The sequence below is a fragment of the Ranitomeya variabilis genome, chromosome 4, assembly GCF_051348905.1.
Source record: "Ranitomeya variabilis isolate aRanVar5 chromosome 4, aRanVar5.hap1, whole genome shotgun sequence".
In the NCBI taxonomy this organism is placed as follows: Eukaryota; Metazoa; Chordata; class Amphibia; order Anura; family Dendrobatidae; genus Ranitomeya; species Ranitomeya variabilis.
This window is the reverse complement of record NC_135235.1, coordinates 730,354,740-730,375,093: the sequence shown is the minus strand read 5'-3', so window position 1 is coordinate 730,375,093 and position 20,354 is coordinate 730,354,740. Positions and strand designations below refer to the sequence as shown.

At 47.4% G+C, this 20,354-nt stretch overlaps 1 protein-coding gene across 2 annotated transcripts in view; it reads right to left on the bottom strand.

Annotated features, from left to right (window-relative positions):
• LOC143767953 (uncharacterized) overlaps window positions 1-19,575 on the bottom strand; it is a 39,081-nt gene extending 19,506 nt beyond the window's left edge. The window contains exon 1 of one of the 2 annotated variants that reach the window (XM_077256516.1): window positions 19,537-19,575. The gene's annotated coding sequence lies outside the window, so the exon portion shown is untranslated. The remainder of the gene's footprint in view (window positions 1-19,536) is intronic. The other variant, XM_077256517.1, reaches the window with a different exon arrangement.
• Window positions 19,576-20,354: the final 779 nt, after the last annotated feature.

The following is a 20,354-nucleotide window of genomic DNA, read 5'->3' as shown; positions in this document are numbered from 1 at the left end:
AGACAGTGATCCGCCGTTTTACCTACGATAAGGAGATCGTCCAGGTAGGGGATTATTAGAATGTTGGACTCATGCAGGTGTGCCATAACTTCCGCCATAACTTTGGTAAACACTCGAGGGGCGACCGATATACCAAAGGGGAGGGCCCTATACTGGAAGTGTCTGATTACCCCATCCAACCTTACCGCCACCCTCAGGTATCGTTGGTGACCTGCATAAATAGGGATATGGTAATAGGCGTACTTCAAATCCAATACTACCATAAAGCAGTTTTTAAACAGCAGCTTTATTGCGGTATTAATAGTTTCCATCTTAAATGATTGGACGGTCAGGAAATTATTAAGAGCCCTAAGGTTAATAATTGTTCTGAAGGAGCCATCAGGTTTACTTATTAGGAATAGAGGAGAGTAGAATCCTCTACCCTGTTCTCCTTCCGGAACCTCTGACAGGACATTCTTATTGAGCAGATCGTGAACTTCTGCTTCCAGGGCCGCCTGTTCTTCTGGAGAGGACCTGAGTGGGGTAACTCTGAAGAAGTTCTGAGGGATGGAAGAGAACTCTAGCTGCAGACCCGTAGCTATTAACCCCAAAATCCAATCACTACTGGAGATTTTGGACCAGGCCGGGTAGAAGGCAGATAGTCTACCTCCCACCGGGGCGACTAGTCATTGGGGTGGTTTTTTGACCTCACGGGATGGCTCCTGACGTCCTCCACCTCCAAACATAAATCCAGTACCTTTCTTCTTTTTCTCATCCCATCTGCTCTGGTCTCTGGCTGGTCTCCTCCGAAAGAATCTCTTCCCTGCGAAGGGACGCCTGTAAGAGGTAGTTGGTAGATTGGGAAACTTTTTCTTCTCGTCTCCAGCTTTCTCCAGCAGTTCGTCTAGGACTGGACCAAATAGGTATTCCCCTTCGCATGGGATAGAGCACAGAAGGGATCTGGATTGAAGGTCACCCGGCCAACATTTCAGCCATAGGGCCCTGCGTGCTGCGTTTGATAGTCCGGCCGCCCTAGCCGCCATTCTTGCCGAATCCGCAGATGCGTCCGCGAGAAAGGCAGCGGCATTCTGAATTGTTGGCAGGAATTTCAACATAGAATCTCTGGAAACACCGCCTTCCAACTTAGACCCTAGCTGATCCAGCCAGACCATCATCGATCTGGCTGCACATGTTGCGGCTACAGCAGGTCTCAGGGCACCTGCCAACATCTCCCATGTCCCTTTAAGGAATGAGTCAGCCTTCTTATCGAGAGGATCCTTTAGGGAAGCCATGTCGTCGAAGGGGATAGATGATTTTTTAGACGCCTTAGACACCGCTGCGTCCAATTTCGGCGCCTTATCCCATGTATTCACCATGGGGTCCTCAAAGGGATATCTGCGTTTAAAGGCAGGTGGAAAAGAGCCTTTCTTCTCTGGTTTTTTCCATTCCCTTTTGATGAGGTTCTGGACCTTGTCATTGAGCGGAAAAGACCTACGTTTTTTAGGGTCTAGACCGCCAAACATTAGGTCCTGTGTAGAGAGTTCTGGCCTTTCATCAGCCACACCCATGGTGGATCTAACAGATTTAATTAGTTTGTCCATTTGGTCCAATGGGAAACAGAACCGGTTAGACTCCTCTTCCGAAGAGGACGCTGAGGAGACAGAGGCGTCTGACTCATTCTCCCTACTAGGGCCAGCGGACGAATCCGAATCTGAGGCGCTAGGCTCCCTTCTTCTTTTGGAAGGCTCCCGGGACAGGGATTTCAGGGAATCTTTCACCTCCTTCCTGATAATCTCCCTAAGGTTTGATGTGAAATCAGGAGACTCTTCCGCCACCTATGGGAGCGGAGAAAAAGGCTATGTAATTTATCTGGCGCTACCGCTATCAGAGTCCCCATCAATTTATTTCCTACCGTCTGCCGTACACACGACTGACAAAGTCTCTTAGGGTAGGCGTCTGGCAAAGGGCAAGCGCATAGCGCGCACTCCTTGTTTTTTGTTTTACCAGCGCTTTTTTTCCCCTATGGAAATAAACATAGGAAAAGACTGCATCAGGGTACATTCACGAAGATCTCTTACCCAGGCAGTAGCGGTAGGTACCGGATTACTGGGGGTCGGTCCAGATCCTTCTGTTAATATCTGCGACCGGGCTGGTTACTGCGTCCGCGGGCCTTCGGCTGGGGGTTCGCATGGGACTTCTCCGGGGATCTGTCCTGCTCCTGCTCCAGCAGACCGACGGCAGCTTCCGGCTCATCCATAGCTGCAGATGGGCTCACAAGCAGCCCTGCAGCGTTATGCTCGGCTATATATAGCCCACCCCCGAATCCGGAACATGTGCAGGTGTGTGGCCAGAATCTTTTCCCCCACATGCAAATCCGTGCCCCCCCCCCCCACCTCCAACCGCAGCCCCCCCACCTGCCGCATGCAGGACAGTGGTGATTTTTGCAAAAAAACCGGCCGGCATCCAACTTCCGGTTTTAGCCCCGCACCCTGCGCGTCACTTCCGGTATCGGCCTGAGGGCTCAGGAGCGCACCCGGAAGCCGGGGACAGCGTCGCCGGACCCCCTAGCCGCCCGCCGCTACACCACCGCCGCCCGTGGCCGCAGCAGAGTGGCGAAAGCGGCAGAAGCCGGCGCCCGACCCCTGGCCTGCCGACCAAAAAGGAGCGCACAGGGCGCCGCACCACACCGCACTGCACCGACGGGGACTAGAGGCGGGGAAGACCGAGGCTCAGGAGGGTGAGCGGACCCCGGGGGGGCATACTCACCTCGCTGACCACTGGGGATGGACCTCCTCCAGACGTTGCTCCACCCTGCACTGCTCACTGTCGTGGAGTCCTACCCGGACCCACCGTGGTGCTTCCAGGGACCCGCACTGCCCGAGGTAGGAGACCCCCTCGCTACCTGGGTCAGACAGCCAGCCTGGGTATTGATAGGAGAAACAAAGTCGTATCTGCAGGGAATCCTGTCCTCCAGGAACAGGAAACCAACTGATGCGTGGGAGAGGTGCCGCCCTTATGTATCTGTAGATTTCCTGTTCCTGAAGGGCGGATCCCCTCTCCGTAGTGCTGTCATGGACGACCGATAAACACAGTCTTTTGTTTGTATAAGCCTGTAATATTGACTTGTAAGTTGACATTTGATGTAACATATTGTGCTGTTATCCTGGATGACTAAATACACATGATAATTGAATAATGATGTTTTCTGATATGTTGATTACACATTGTTCAGGCCAGATAGCTTGTTGGCTTACAAAACAGAGAAGGAAAAAATAAGCAAATAGATAAATAATCAAAATAAGCAAGTTAATTTCATCACTATTCTTCCCCTTTACCTGTGAATGCTGGCTTGAATGATACTTGTTAACAATAAAAAGAGGTTAGGTGTCTCTGTAACATGAGACAGATATTCAGCCAAGACATCCAAAGAACCAAAGACTCTCTACAGGAGAGCATCAAAGACATCATAGCTTCATCACAAGGGATACAGAATTGTCATTCTACAGGATGCCAGCTTAGGTGAACATGGCCCCTGTTGAAAGAATGCAGGTTTGCTCCATTGACCATCACTGAACAATGGATACATTTTGGGAAGTCAGGATTTGGACCCTCCGGTAACTTGAGCCTCATGGATACATTTGTGAAAGCCAGGAATGGAACTCACTGGTCATCTGGCTCCATGGAGATTTTCTGAGAAGCCAGGTTTTGAATCTCGGGTTAACTGGCCTTGTACCTAAATGGACTGTCATCTTCCTAAGCTTAGGAATGCTGTTGGAGAAATCAGCACAAATAGGGGCTTATCCAATGCAAAGCGAATTGATATAATAAAATTCTACTCATCAGATGGAGCTTTTGATAAAGCATATAAAGTTATCCGCTGCAGCAGATCCACGGGTCAGCAAGTGACCATGCTGTAAATGAATAAACGGTTAATGTGGATATAATCTGCGCTGCTGAATAGATGTAGGTCCAGATGTATTTAAAATTAAGAAAGCATTATACTGCCTCTGTACAAATCCCTGGATAGACCACACATGGAGTACTATGTACAGTTTTGGGCACTGGTGCTCAGGAAGAATATGATAGAACTAGAGTGAGTACAAAGGAGGGCAACAAAATTAATAAAGCGGATGGGGAACTACAATACCCAGAGAGATTAGCAAAATTAGGATTATTTAGGCTAGAAAAAAGATGACTGAGGTGCGATCTAATAACCATGTATAAGTATATAAGGGGACAATACAAACATTTCTCCAAGGATCTGATTATACCAAGGAAGGTGACGGTCGCAAGGGGGCATTCTCTGCGTCTGGAGGAGAGAAGGTCTTTTCACCAACATAGAAGAGGATTCTTTACTATTAGGGCAGTGAGAATCTGGAATTTCATGCCTGACGAGTTGGTGATTGCAAACTCAGTCGAGGGGTTCAGAAGAGCCCTGGATGTCTTCCTGGAGCGTAACAATATTGTATCTTACAGTTATTAGGTTATTTAGAAGGACGTAGATTTGGGGATTTATTCTGACGAAATGTCTTTCTTCGGCCTTGCTAACTATGTTACTATGTAAAGCTGGTTTATTCAACACGTTTTGAAGTCTAAGCGACTTCTTCATCAGGAAATACAACACGAATACAGAGTCAGAAGTAGGATACTGTCTAAGGCTAGGTTCACATTGCGTTAAAGCAGCCCGTTCAACACATGCGTTAAGTTAACGCAGCCCGTTGAACGCAAGTGCCTACATGATATAGAGCTAGCGCAGATAGAACTAGCAGATACTCTATCTGCACTAGCGGTGATGGACCCGTAAACACTGCACCCCGCGTCCCAGGGTCCGTCACTCAATGGCGGCACATCACTAGCGCATGCCCATTTTGGGCGTGCCCTAGCGATGCGCCCGAAATAGAGCTTAATGGCAGCTTTAACGGACTGCGTTAGGCCGGTTTCACACGTCAGTGGCTCCGGTACGTGAGGTGACAGTTTCCACACGTACCGGAGCCACTGACACACGTAGACACATTAAAATCAATGCATCTGTGCAGATGTCATTGATTTTTTGCGGACCGTGTCTCCGTGTGCCAAACACGGAGACATGTCAGTGTTCGTGGGAGCGCACGTATTACACGGACCCATTAAAGTCAATGGGTCCGTGTAAAACACGTACCTCACACGGACGTTCTCCGTGTGGCGTGCAGGAGACAGCGCTACAGTAAGCGCTGTCCCCCACATGGTGCTGAAGCCGCGATTCATATCTTCTGTGCAGCAGCGTTTGCTGCATAGAAGATATGAATAATAGTGTTCAAAAAAAAGATCTATCTGTCTGCCGCCCCCCTACCCCCTGTGCGCTCCCCCGCTGTTCTGAAAATACTCACCCGCTCCCTCGTTGGCTGTCGCTGCTTCCTGTCCTGGCCGCGGCTTCTACTGTATGCTGTCACGTGGGGCCGCCGATTACAGTCATGAATATGCGGCTCCACCTCCCATAGGGGTAGAGCCGCCTATTCATGACTGTAAATGAGCGGCCCCACGTGACCGCATACAGTAGAAGCCGCGGCCAGGACAGGAAGCAGCGACAGCCAACGAGGGAGCGGGTGAGTATTTTCAGAACAGCGGGGGGGCGCACAGGGGGTGGGGGGGCACACAGGGGGTGGGGGGGCACACAGGGGGTGGGAGGGCGGGGGCAGGGCCGGCGTCAGCACCCGGCGTACCCGGGCAAGTGCCGGGGCCCTGACAAGACAGGGGGGCCCACTCACGCAGTCATAGATCCATCTGGCCGCTTTAACCCTTTCTACCCTTTCAATTTGCGCTGCCTGGCACAAGCATCTTCTCAGTCAGTGCAGGGCCAGGCACATAGGGGTTAAGGACACAGCCAGCGTGACATTGTGGGCGGAGAGAGCACGTTCTCCTGCTCTGCTCTCCTGGCTGCGTGCAGTGCTGAACTTATCAGGCAAAGGCAGATTCCGGACTGGAGGAGCTCCTACCGGCGCCTGAGTGAGTGCCATGCTATCGTTGTATGTTCTGACAGTCTGGGTGACCTGGGGCGGCCATGGGCTGGGCGGCTGCAGCTGATATATATATATATATATATATATATATATATATATATATATATATATATATATATATATATATATATATATATATATATATATATATATATATACACACACACACACACACACACACACACACACACACATACTACAGCAGCCGCCCAGCCCAGGCCCCCAGCACAGCCTGTATAGATACAGTGTATATAATATATATACAGGACAGGTGCTGGGGGCCTGGGCTGGGCGGCTGTTGAAGTATATACACTGCACAGTACCTCTCCCCTGTATATATACACCGCACAGTACCTCTCCCCTGTATATATACACCGCACAGTACCTCTCCCCTGTATATATACACCGCACAGTACCTCTCCCCTGTATATATACACCGCACAGTACCTCTCCCCTGTATATATACACCGCACAGTACCTCTCCCCTGTATATATACACCACACAGTACCTCTCCCCTCTATATATACACCGCACAGTACCTCTCCCCTGTATATATACACCGCACAGTACCTCTCCCCTCTATATATACACCGCACAGTACCTCTCCCCTGTATATATACACTGTACAGTACCACTCCTCCTGTCCTGTATATATACACTGTACAGTACCACTCCTCCTGTCCTGTATATATACACCGCACAGTACCACTCCTACTGTCCTGTATATATACACCGCGCAGTACCACTCCTCCTCTCCTGTATATATACACTGCACAGTACCACTCCTCCAGTCCTGTATATACACTGCACAGTACCACTCCTCCTGTATATATACACTGCACAGTCCCACTCCTCCTGTTCTGTATATATACACCGCACAGTACCACTCCTCCTGTCCTGTATATATACACTGTACAGTACCACCCCTCCTGTCCTGTATATATACACTGCACAGCACCACTCCTCCTGTCCTGTATATATACACTGCACAGTACCACTCCTCCTGTCCTGTATATATACACTGTACAGTACCACCCCTCCTGTCCTGTATATATACACTGCACAGTACCACCCCTCCTGTCCTGTATATATACACTGCACAGCACCACTCCTCCTGTCCTGTATATATACACTGCAGAATTTACAATAGCTTTCACTCATGTAAGTTATATATACACACACACATACTACAGCAGCCGCCCAGGCCCCCAGCACAGCCTGTATAGATACAGTGTATATAATATATATACAGGACAGGTGCTGGGGGCCTGGGCTGGGCGGCTGTTGAAGTATATACACTGCACAGTACCTCTCCCCTGTATATATACACCGCACAGTACCTCTCCCCTGTATATATACACCGCACAGTACCTCTCCCCTCTATATATACACTGCACAGTACCACTCCCCTCTATATATACACTCCGCACAGTACATCTCCCCTGTATATATACACTGTACAGTACCACTCCTCCTGTCCTGTATATACACTGCACAGTACCACTCCTCCTGTCCTGTATATATACACCGCACAGTACCACTCCTACTGTCCTGTATGTATACACCGCACAGTACCACTCCTCCTGTCCTGTATATATACACCGCACAGTACCACTCCTCCTGTCCTGTATATATACACTGTACAGTACCACTCCTCCTGTCCTGTATATATACACCGCACAGTACCACTCCTCCTGTCCTGTATATATACACTGCACAGTACCACTCCTCCTGTCCTGTATATATACACTGCACAGTACCGCTCCTCGTGTCCTGTATATATACACTACACAGTACCACTCCTCCTGTCCTGTATATATACACTGCACACTACCTCTCCTCCTGTCCTGTATATATACACTTCACAGTACCATCACGCCCCTGTATATATACCGTGCACAGTACCATCACGCCCCTGTATATATACCGTGCACAGTACCATCACTCCCCTGTGTATATACACTGCACAGTACCGCTCCTCGTGTCCTGTATATATACACTGCACAGTACCGCTCCTCGTGTCCTGTATATATACACTGCAGAATTTACAATAGCTATCACTCATGTAAGAAGTGAAATCTGGCATTGTACTATACCTATATTTCTCTGCTGTATCTGGGCATCATGAATCGTGGTATGTGTTAAAGGGGCCCACTGAGACTCTTTCGCCCGGGGCCCTCAAAAACCTGGAGCCGGCCCTGCTTGCTGGGATTTGTAGTGCTCTGCACCACCAGCAGGAGAAGTTGATACCATGGTAAAGTAGCATTTATACATTTCTGTTCCACGTTGTGTTGAAAAAAACTGAGTTTACTATTCCGTATGCTTTCCACAGTGTGTGTGTGTGTGTGTACAGTGTGTGTACAGTGTATATACAGTGTGTGTGTATGTACAGTGTATGTGTATACATTGTGTATGTATACAGTGTATGTGTGTGTAGTGTGTGTGTATACAGTGTGCATGTAAGGCTACTTTCACACTAGCGTTGTTTGGTGTACGTCGCAATGCGTTGTTTTGGAGAAAAAACGCATCCTGGAGAATTGTCTGCAGGATACATTTTTTTCTCCATAGACTTTCATTAGCGATGCATTGCGACGTATGGCCACACGTCGCATCCGTCGTGCGACGGTTGCGTCGTTTTTTGGTGGACCGTCGTCACAAAAAAAGTTCCATGTAACTTTTTTTTGTGCGTCGCGGCCGTCTTTTTCGACCGCACCCCCTCCTCCCCGGACCTTACAATAGGGAAGCGGATGCGTTGAAAAACTGCATCCACTGCCCCCTTTGTTCATTTCTTTCACAACGTGCGTCGGTACATCGGGCCGATGCATAGTGACAGCCCCGCACCGCCGCTAGTGTGAAAGCAGCCTTAGCATAGTGCTTGCAGCATGCCTTTATTTTTATGAATTACAATCTTATACAGCACCAACATATAGCACAGCACTTACTAATTCAGAAAGGACGTGTACAAAAAACGGCACATATTACAAAGTAATACAGGTTAGGCTGGATTCACATTGCGTTAATGGTGTCCGTTAGAAGGACGTTACAGAGCGGCATAAACGCGGTGTAAGATAGTCCGTTACGGCCACCATTGACACTCACGCTGTCAGAGATCCATCTGGCCATTCAATTTGTGCTGGCACAAGCATCTTCTCACTGTCAGTGCAGGGCCAGGCACATAGGGGTTAAGAAGGCAGCCAGCGTGTCAATGTTTGTGGGCAGAGAGAGCACATTCTCCTGCTCTGCTCTCCCGCCTGCCCCTCCCTGGCTGCACTCACTCACTGACTGGTGACTGCTGAACTTATCAGATTCAGGCAGCCACAGATTCTGGAGGAGCTCCTAACCGCCCTGAGTGAGTGCGATGTATCGCTGTATTCTGACAGTCTGGGGGTGACCTGGGGCGGCCACAGCTGATATACTGTATATTATATACTTCAGCAGCCGCCCAGGCCCCCAGCACCTGTCCTGTATATGTATATACTGTATCTATGTAATAGAGTGCAGGGTAGAGTATGTCACCACGGAACAGACAGACCAACTGTTGAAGGGGATTTATTAACAGGGGTAGAATTCTCCTCGCAGGGAGTAAACGGGGTTAATAGAGTCAAGTAAAACAGTAAACAGTTAAGCGGGATCAAAAGGGTTAACGAGTGTTCTTGTAACTTATCAGCCCAGGGAGATCCTGACTGGAGGGTCCTTTTACCAACATGGATACAGTCACTAGCAGGGCTTGAGATTCTGGTCTTTTCTGTGTCTCCTGGAAAGTCCGGGGTTAAGTCTCTGCAGCCTGTTCTTCTCAAAGTGAAACTGGAACCAGGAAATAACACAGTCTCTCGTCACTGCTGCAAGAGTCTCCGTAAGCCTGGCAGCTTCTCTGTAATAACGATGTCACACACACACTGGGCAGTTACTTATCTCACTCAGGGATCTTTGCTTGTCACTGCGGTCACCAGGGCTGCACTGAGTCACTGTCTCTGCACTGTCAGGGGAAGAGTCTTCTCAGATTATGGAGGCTTCCAAGTCCCCACTCTCACTCCAGCCTTAGTGCCCTCACGGGGAGCACTCTGTCATGGGGAGCGCGGCGCTGCAGCCTGCTTTTCTCTGGCACGCTGTCCCCTCTCTGGCGCGCTCTCTCTCCCGCACTTTTCTGACCACTCCCCTCTCTCTTCCCAGCAGTCCCCTGGTCCCCTCTGTCCAGGGCAGAAAGTCTTCCCCCCAACAACCCAGCTGTCTGACTAAGTGGTTCCAGGCAAGGAGCAGGGAAAGCAACCTCCTTACATCTATACAGCCTGTATGACAGTATATATAATATATATACAGGACAGGTGCTGGGGGCCTGGGCTGGGCGGCTGTTGAAATATATATACACTGCACACTACCGCTCCTCCTGTCATGTATATATACACTGTACAGTACCATCACTGCCCTGTATATATACACTGCACACTACCGCTCCTCCTGTCATGTATATATACACTGTACAGTACCATCACTGCCCTGTATATATACACTGCACACTACCGCTCCTCGTGTCCTGTATATATACACCGCACACTACCGCTCCTCGTGTCCTGTATATATACACCGCACAGTACCGCTCCTCGTGTCCTGTATATATACACTGCACAGTACCACTCCTCCTGTCCTGTATATATACACTGCACAGTACCACTCCTCCTGTCCTGTATATATACACTGCACAGTACCACTCCTCCTGTCCTGTATATATACACTGCACAGTACCACTCCTCCTGTCCTGTATATATACACTGCACAGTACCACTCCTCCTGTCCTGTATATATACACTGCACAGTACCACTCCTCCTGTCCTGTATATATACACTGCACACTACCGCTCCTCCTGTCATGTATATATACACTCACCGGCCACTTTATTAGGTACACCATGCTAGTAACGGGTTGGACCCCCTTTTGCCTTCAGAACTGCCTCAATTCTTCGTGGCATAGATTCAACAAGGTGCTGGAAGCATTCCTCAGAGATTTTGGTCCATATTGACATGATGGCATCACACAGTTGCCGCAGATTTGTCGGCTGCACATCCCAAAGATGCTCCATACAAGGCAGGATGGATCCATGCTTTCATGTTGTTTACGCCAAATTCTGACCCTACCATCCGAATGTCGCAGCAGAAATCGAGACTCATCAGACCAAGCAACGTTTTTCCAATCTTCTACTGTCCAATTTCGATGAGCTTGTACAAATTGTAGCCTCAGTTTCCTGTTCTTAGCTGAAAGGAGTGGTACCCGGTGTGGTCTTCTGCTGCTGTAGCCCATCTGCCTCAAAGTTCGACGCACTGTGCGTTCAGAGATGCTCTTAGGCCTACCTTGGTTGTAACGGGTGGCGATTTGAGTCACTGTTGCCTTTCTATCAGCTCGAACCAGTCTGCCCAATCTCCTCTGACCTCTGGCATCAACAAGGCATTTCCGCCCACAGAACTGCCGCTCACTGGATTTTTTTTCTTTTTCGGACCATTCTCTGTAAACCCTAGAGATGGTTGTGCGTGAAAATCCCAGTAGATCAGCAGTTTCTGAAATACTCAGACCAGCCCTTCTGGCACCAACAACCATGCCACGTTCAAAGGCACTCAAATCACCTTTCTTCCCCATACTGATGCTCGGTTTGAACTGCAGGAGATTGTCTTGACCATGTCTACATGCCTAAATGCACTGAGTTGCCGCCATGTGATTGGCTGATTAGAAATTAAGTGTTAACAAGAAGTTGGACAGGTGTACCCAATAAAGTGGCCGGTGAGTGTACACTGTACAGTACCATCACTGCCCTGTATATATAAACTGCACACTACCGCTCCTCGTGTCCTGTATATATACACCGCACACTACCGCTCCTCGTGTCCTGTATATATACACCGCACAGTACCACTCCTCGTGTCCTGTATATATACACTGCACAGTACCACTCCTCCTGTCCTGTATATATACACTGCACAGTACCACTCCTCCTGTCCTGTATATATACACTGCACAGTACCACTCCTCCTGTCCTGTATATATACACTGCACAGTACCACTCCTCCTGTCCTGTATATATACACTGCACAGTACCACTCCTCCTGTCCTGTATATATACATTGCACAGTACCACTCCTCCTGTCCTGTATATATACACTGCACAGTACCACTCCTCCTGTCCTGTATATATACACTGCACAGTACCACTCCTCCTGTCCTGTATATATACACTGCACAGTACCACTCCTCCTGTCCTGTTTATATACACTGCACAGTACCACTCCTCCTGTCCTGTCTATATACACTGCACAGTACCACTCCTCCTGTCCTGTCTATATACACTGCACAGTACAGTACCACTCCTCCTGTCCTGTATATATACACTGCACAGTACCACTCCTCCTGTCCTTTATATATACACTGCACAGTACCACTCCTCCTGTCCTGTATATATACACTGCACAGTACCACTCCTCCTGTCCTGTATATATACACTGCACAGTACCACTCCTCCTGTCCTGTATATATACACTGCACAGTACCACTCCTCCTGTCCTGTATATATACACTGCACAGTACCGCTCCTCCTGTCCTGTATATATACACTGCACAGTACCGCTCCTCCTGTCCTGTATATATACACTGCACAGTACCACTCCTCCTGTCCTGTATATATACACTGCACAGTACCATCACTGCCCTGTATATATTGTCACGGGGAGACTAGGTGGGCGAGAGATAATAACCCGGGCCCCTGCAATTTCCCTCAGACTAGGGAAATGCTGACTGACCCTCTACCTGAAGTTTACACTGATGGTGTGCATGTCCAGGCCTCGAACCTCACCCTGCCTCCTGTTACAACCCTAAGCTGAAAACCTTCCGCCCTCCACCCAGTGAATGCAATACACCAATACCCACAGTTAGCACAGACAAGGATAAAGGAAAATATACACCACGCCGCAGTCACTCAGGAATACACTATAAATGTGCAGGGCAAAATAAACACAAATATAGGAAGGAGTAAATAAGACAAAGGAAAATACACCACCAGCAACGATTCTCTAACAACCAGCTCTCCACTCCAGACCGAGATAACAACACAAGACAGAAGCTATAATCGGCGACGCCCATTGAACAGGAAAGCTATTTAAAGGCAATGGGCATGGCCCAGCTTCCAATCCGAGGATCAGGTAAATTAACCCCGGAACAGCTAGACAAAATCTAGCCGACGCCAATGAGCAAATAGTGGTCAAAAGCGGAACTACCGCTGTCTGTCGGACGACCTGGTGTGAACGGCGTCCGACATGACATATATACACTGCACAGAGCCACTCCTCCTGTATATATACACTGCACAGTACCACTCCTCCTGTATATATACACTGCACAGTACCACTCCTCCTGTCCTGTATATATACACTGCACAGTACCACTCCTCCTGTCCTGTATATATACACTGCACAGTACCACTCCTCCTGTCCTGTATATATACACTGCACAGTACCACTCCTCCTGTCCTGTATATATACACTGCACAGTACCACTCCTCCTGTCCTGTATATATACACTGCACAGTACCACTCCTCCTGTCCTGTATATATACACTGCACAGTACCACTCCTCCTGTCCTGTATATATACACTGCACAGTACCACTCCTCCTGTCCTGTATATATACACTGCACAGTACCACTCCTCCTGTCCTGTATATATACACTGCACAGTACCACTCCTCCTGTATATATACACCGCACACTACCACTCCTCCTGTATATATACACCGCACACTACCGCTCCTCCTGTCTTGTATATATACACTGCACAGTACCATCACTCCCCTGTATATATACACTGCACAGTACCACTCCTCGTGTCCTGTAAATATACACTGCACAGTACCACTCCTCCTGTCCTGTATATATACACTGCACAGTACCACTCCTTCTGTCCTATATATATACACTGCACAGTACCACTCCTCCTGTCCTGTATATATACACTGCACAGTACCACTCCTCTTGTATATACACTGCACAGTACCACTCCTCCTGTCCTGTATATATACACTGCACAGTACCACTCCTCCTGTATATATACACTGCACACTACCGCTCCTCCTGTCCTGTATATATACACTGCACAGCGCCACTGCTCCTGTCCTGTATATACACACTGCACAGTACCACTCCTCCTGTCCTGTATATATACACTGCACAGCGCCACTCCTCCTGTCCTGTATATATACACTGCACAGTACCACTCCTCCTGTATATATACACTGCACACTACCACTTCTCCTGTCCTGTATATATACACTGCACAGTACCACTCCTCCTGTATATATACACTGCACAGTACCGCTCCTCCTGTCCTGTATATATACACTACACCGTACCACTCCTCCTGTCCTGTATATATACACTGCACACTACCGCTCCTCCTGTCCTGTATATATACACTACACAGTACCACTCCTTCTGTCCTGTATATATACACTACACAGTACCACTCCTCCTGTCCTGTATATATACACTACACAGTACCACTCCTCCTGTCCTGTATATATACACTGCACACTACCGCTCCTCCTGTCCTGTATATATACACTGCACAGTACCATCACGCCCCTGTATATATACCGTGCACAGTACCATCACTCCCCTGTATATATACACTGCACAGTACCACTCCTCGTGTCCTGTATATATACACTGCAGAATTTTCAATAGCTATCACTCATGTAAGAAGTGAAATCTGGCATTGTACTATATCTATATTTCTCTGCTGTATCTGGGCATCATGAATCGTGGTATGTGTTAAAGGGGGGCCCACTGAGACTCTTTCGCCCGGGGCCCTCAAAAACCTGGAGCCGGCCCTGGGCGGGGGACAGATAGATCTTTCTTTTAAACACTATTATTCATATCTTCTATGCAGCAAACGCTGCTGCACAGAAGATATGAATCGCGGCTTCAGCACGATGCAGGGGACAGCGCTAAACTTTAGCGCTGTCTCCTGCACGCTCCGTGTGGTACCCACTCGGCACACGGATGGCACACGTGCGTCGCACGTATGGCCTACGTGAGCTCACGGGCAAACGGACACGGATAACTCCGGTACCGATTTTTTCCGGTACCGGAATTATCTGGACGTGTGAGACTGCCCTTACACCGCGTTATAACGCAGTTCGTCTAACGGACTGCTGAAAAGAAATGTGAACCCAGCCTTATGTATACAACGGACTGCTGAAAAGAAATGTGAACCCAGCCTTATGTATACAACGACTAAATATAATGGTAAGGAAGGTGCTCACTAAGTGAAAGGTGCTCAGGAAAAGTAGCAATAATATGAAAAACTCCGGCACACTCTTGACAATGGAAAAGTCTCTCATTCATTAATTATTTTTATTTAAAAAAACAGCGGTGAATTTTCAAAATAATATTTACTCATATTTCAAAACAACGATGGGATTTCCAAAAATATTTTTCTCACACTCCGTATGGACATAATAATAAATCCTTTCTATCTCAACGTTTCGGCTGTAAAGCCTTTTTTCAAGAGATTCAATGTCCCTCTGCAATACATGTAAACAAATATGATAAAAAAAAGTATGATAAAAAATAAATATAAGAAATAGAGCTTAATGGCAGCTTTAACGGACTGCGTTACACCGCGCTATGCCGCGGTGTAACGCAGTCCGTCTAACGGACTGCTGAAAAGAAATGTGAACCCAGCCTTATGTATACAACGGACTGCTGAAAAGAAATGTGAACCCAGCCTTATACTGTATATACAAAATTTCAAATAATGGCGCCAATGGAATCACCTGACAAATATTTAAACATTGAAATTTCATGGTATTAACCAAATTTTCCAAATTTTTCATCTTTGCACTATGGAATAGGAAAATTTGGTTAATACCATGAAATTTCAATGTTTAAATATTTTACTCAAATATACATCAATTCTTGAATATGTCATGTGCTGTATCTGTGAACTCTGACATTGTCTGTTTGTCAGGTGATGCCAATGGTGCCGTTATTTGAAATTTTGTATATAGAAGACAGTATCTTAGTCGCATAGACTTCGAAACACGTTGAATAAACCACCTTTCTTTATGAGAAATACATCTGGACCTACATCTATTCAGCAGCACAGATTATATCCACATTAACACGCTCATTCATCTTCCTAAGCTTGTCATTACCTCCTCTCTGTGTGCGTGCCACAGGTGGGGTCGTTGGCCCTGGAAGCTCTGAAGTAGCAGCTGCTCTTATCCTGGCGAGTCAGCATAAAGATGAGACTCTGTAATGTGCACCATTTTCAGTATTTTGCTGGGACTATTCTATGTATTATTTGCCTGTTTTGTGGTTAAATAAATTATTGCCACACTGTTTTACCCTCACTCTGTGCTGTCTGAGTAGTATTACGCCCATGGTAAAAGGAGAGTGGGCGTTCGTTAGGATGATCCCTAGTCCGTGTAGTTTCGTCTCGGGAACCAGAGCACCGCTGACCACCCGTTTCTCTACATTAATCAATGCCAAGGAGAAAAAAAAAAGAATTTTGGCCCCTTAAAAACGCTAACAAGATAATTGTTATAGAAGACAAAGAAAAGGCTGAAATATTAAATAGGCACTTTTCATCCATGTTCACCAACGAACCGTCTGTTTCAGTTATCATTCAACAAGGCAAAAATTTAAGTTCAACATCTGAAATAATAGTTAAACACAAAAAGAAGTACTCATGTGTCTGAGCAATTTGAACATTGGAGGATGGCTGATGTGGTACCGATATTTAAGAAAGGTAAGAAGGTGGATCCAGGTAACTACCGTCTGGTAAGTCTGACATCAATAGTGTGCAAAAATTTTGAGGACATCATATGAGATGACCTGCAGAGATATATTGCAGAGAATAATATATCTGACAACCAGCATGGACTCATGAAGGATAAGTCGTGTCTAACTAACATGCTGTATTTCTATGAGGAGGTAAGTGCAAATCTGGATGTTGGTAATGATGGGATTTATCTGGACTTTGTAAAGACGTTTGATTCTGTACCACATAACGGCCTTACACTGATGCTACAGAAGCAAGGACTGGGGGCACTATATGCAGATGGGTAAGGAATTGGGTAAATGACAGGAAACAAAGAGTTATTATCATAAATGGTACGTTCTCTAAATGGGATATAGTCAGCAGTGGATCTGTGCTAGGACCAATTCTTTTTAACCTCTTCATTAATGACCTTGCTGATGGGACTGAGAGTAAAGTGTCAGTCTTTGCTGACGACACCAAACTGTGTAGGATATTAAAATCTGACCTTGAAATTACAATAATAAAAAATGATCTGGATAAGATCAAATGAGGTTTAATATTGATAAGTAGTGTTGAGCATTCCGATACTGCAAGTATCGGGTATCGGCCGATACTTGCTGTATCGGAATTCCGATACCGAGATCCGATATTTTTGTGATATCGGGTATCGGTATCGAAACAACATTAATGTAAAAATGTGTAAAAGAGAGAATTAAAATAAAAAATATTGCTATACTCACCTCTCCGACGCAGCCTGCACCTTACCGAGGGAAGCGGCAGCGTTCTTTGTTTAAAATTCGCGCTTTTCTTTCCTTTACGTGAGTCCCGGCTTGTGATTGGTTGCGTGCCGCCCATGTGACCGGGACGCAACCAATCACAGCAAGCCGTGACGTAATTTCAGGTCCTTCAGGATTTTAAAATTACGTTCCGGCGTTGTGATTGGTTGCGTCGCAGTCACATGGGCGACGCAACCAATCACAGCAAGCCGTGACGTAATTTCAGGTCCTTAAGGATTTTAAAATTACGTCCCGGCTTTGTGATTGGTTGCGTCGCAGTCACATGGGAGACGCAACCAATCACAAGCCGTGACGTCACGGGAGGCTGGACACGCGCGCATTTTAAAATGGGCACGTGTCCAGCCTCCCGTGACGTCCCGGCTTGTGATTGGTTGCGCCGCGATCAACCAATCACAAGCCGGGAGGCTGGACACGCGCCCATTTTAAAATTTTAAAATGCGCGCGTGTCCAGCCTCCCGGCTTGTGATTGGTTGACCGCGGCGCAACCAATCACAAGCCGGGACGTCACGGGAGGCTGGACACGCGCCCATTTTAAAAAGCGCGCGTGTCCAGCCTCCCGTGACGTCACGGCTTGTGATTGGTTAATGGCGGCCATGTTGCCGGGACGCGGACCAATCACAGCAAGCCGTGACGTAATTTCGTCACGGCTTGCTGTGATTGGTCCGCGTCCCGGCAACATGGCGCCGTGACCAATCATAAGCCGGGACGTCACTGGAGGCTGGACACGCGCGCTTTTTAAAATGGGCGCGTGTCCAGCCTCCCGTGACGTCCCGGCTTGTGATTGGTTAATGGCGGCCATGTTGCCGGGACGCGGACCAATCACAGCAAGCCGTGACGTAATTTCGTCACGGCTTGCTGTGATTGGTCCGCGTCCCGGCAACATGGCGCCGTGACCAATCATAAGCCGGGACGTCACTGGAGGCTGGACACGCGCGCTTTTTAAAATGGGCGCGTGTCCAGCCTCCCGTGACGTCCCGGCTTGTGATTGGTTAATGGCGGCCATGTTGCCGGGACGCGGACCAATCACAGCAAGCCGTGACGTAATTTCGTCACGGCTTGCTGTGATTGGTCCGCGTCCCGGCAACATGGCCGCCCTGACCAAGTAAAAGCGCGAATTTTAAACAAACAACGCTGCCGGTTCCCTCGGTAAGCTCCAGGCTGCGTCGGAGAGGTGAGTATAGCGATATTTTTTATTTTAATTCTTTCTTTTACACATTTATATGGATCTCAGGGCCTGAAGGAGAGTTTCCTCTCCTTCAGACCCTGGGAACCATCAGGAATACCGTCCGATACTTGAGTCCCATTGACTTGTATTGGTATCGGGTATCGGTATCGGATTGGATCCGATACTTTGCCGGTATCGGCCGATACTTTCCGATACCGATACTTTCAAGTATCGGACGGTATCGCTCAACACTATTGATAAGTGTAGAGTAACGCACCTAGGACGGCAGACACTATAACAGCTTTTAAAAAATGGCTGGATGATTTCCTCAGTACAAGTAACACTGTGGGTTATAGATAAATTAGTGACAAAATGAACAATTGGTGGAGAAAGGTTGAACTTGATGGACCTAGGTCGTAATTCAACCCATGTAGCTATGTTTATTGGCTGTCTAACAGCCGTGAAACATACGGGGCGGGTTCTTGAGCATAGCGCCAAAGCACACATGATACTCGCTCAAGTGCCGAGCACGCTCGCTCATCACTAATATCTACATTATTGTGCTGGAGCGGAACTAGGAGAGAAATCATCACATTTTCTGAGAACTTCTTTGGGCTTCTGTCCTCTCATCCTGCAGTTTTCTGAACGGATCTAATGTGGATTTGGGAACCAGCGAAGCCGCATTCTGTCCACAGCTGTTACGTCACTGTTCGCACCAAACAGAGACCCCAAAAGAGTCTTCGTGCTGAAGGGGTTAATGTCCCCCGCGCTCAGTAATGGGGAATCTCCACCACTTACCTCCACCTTCAGAGCCGCACTCCACATATATGGCTGCTCTGTGCGCACACAGGACCTGTGATGAAGTCACATGAGGGGAGGAGTCAGGGGTCACATGATCAGGGGCCTCCTCAGTGTCAGTGAATGATATCCGGAGGGTAGACGCTATATGGAAACTTCTCCTCAGTGATGTTTCCGCCATTATTTCCCCTCACTACTGACACAATTACCTCACACCGCCTTTTCTACACAATGTTAAATGTGGACTGTAACGTATTATTTCTCTGCTTGGAGACAAATAGACCCCACACGAGGGAATTATTACCAGTTACCGGACGTCTACTACAGCTCTGGCAAAAATTGAGAGACCACCACATCAAAACCCTGTCATGGGCAGACGTGAACCCCACTGAAAACCTCTAGAATGTAATTAAGAGGATGATGGATAGTCGCAAGCCATCAAACAAAGAAGAACTGCTTAAATGTTTGCACCAGAAGCAGTGTGAAAAACTGGTGGAAAGCTGCCAAGACTCATGAAAGCTGTGATTAAAATCATGGTTATTCCACAAAATATTGATTTCTGAACTCTTCCTGAGTTAAAACATTAGTGTTGTTGTTTCTAAATGATTATGAACTTGTTTTCTTTGCATTATTTGAGGTTTGAAAGCAGTGGGTTTTTTTTTTTTGTAATATTGACCATTTTTCTTTGTCAGAAAAAAATACAAAATGTATTGCTCGGAACTTCGGAGACATGTTGTCATACGTTTATAGAGTAAAAGAACAATTTACATTTTACTTAAAAATCTATAATATAACGCTGGGAGCGTCACTCTGTCCGA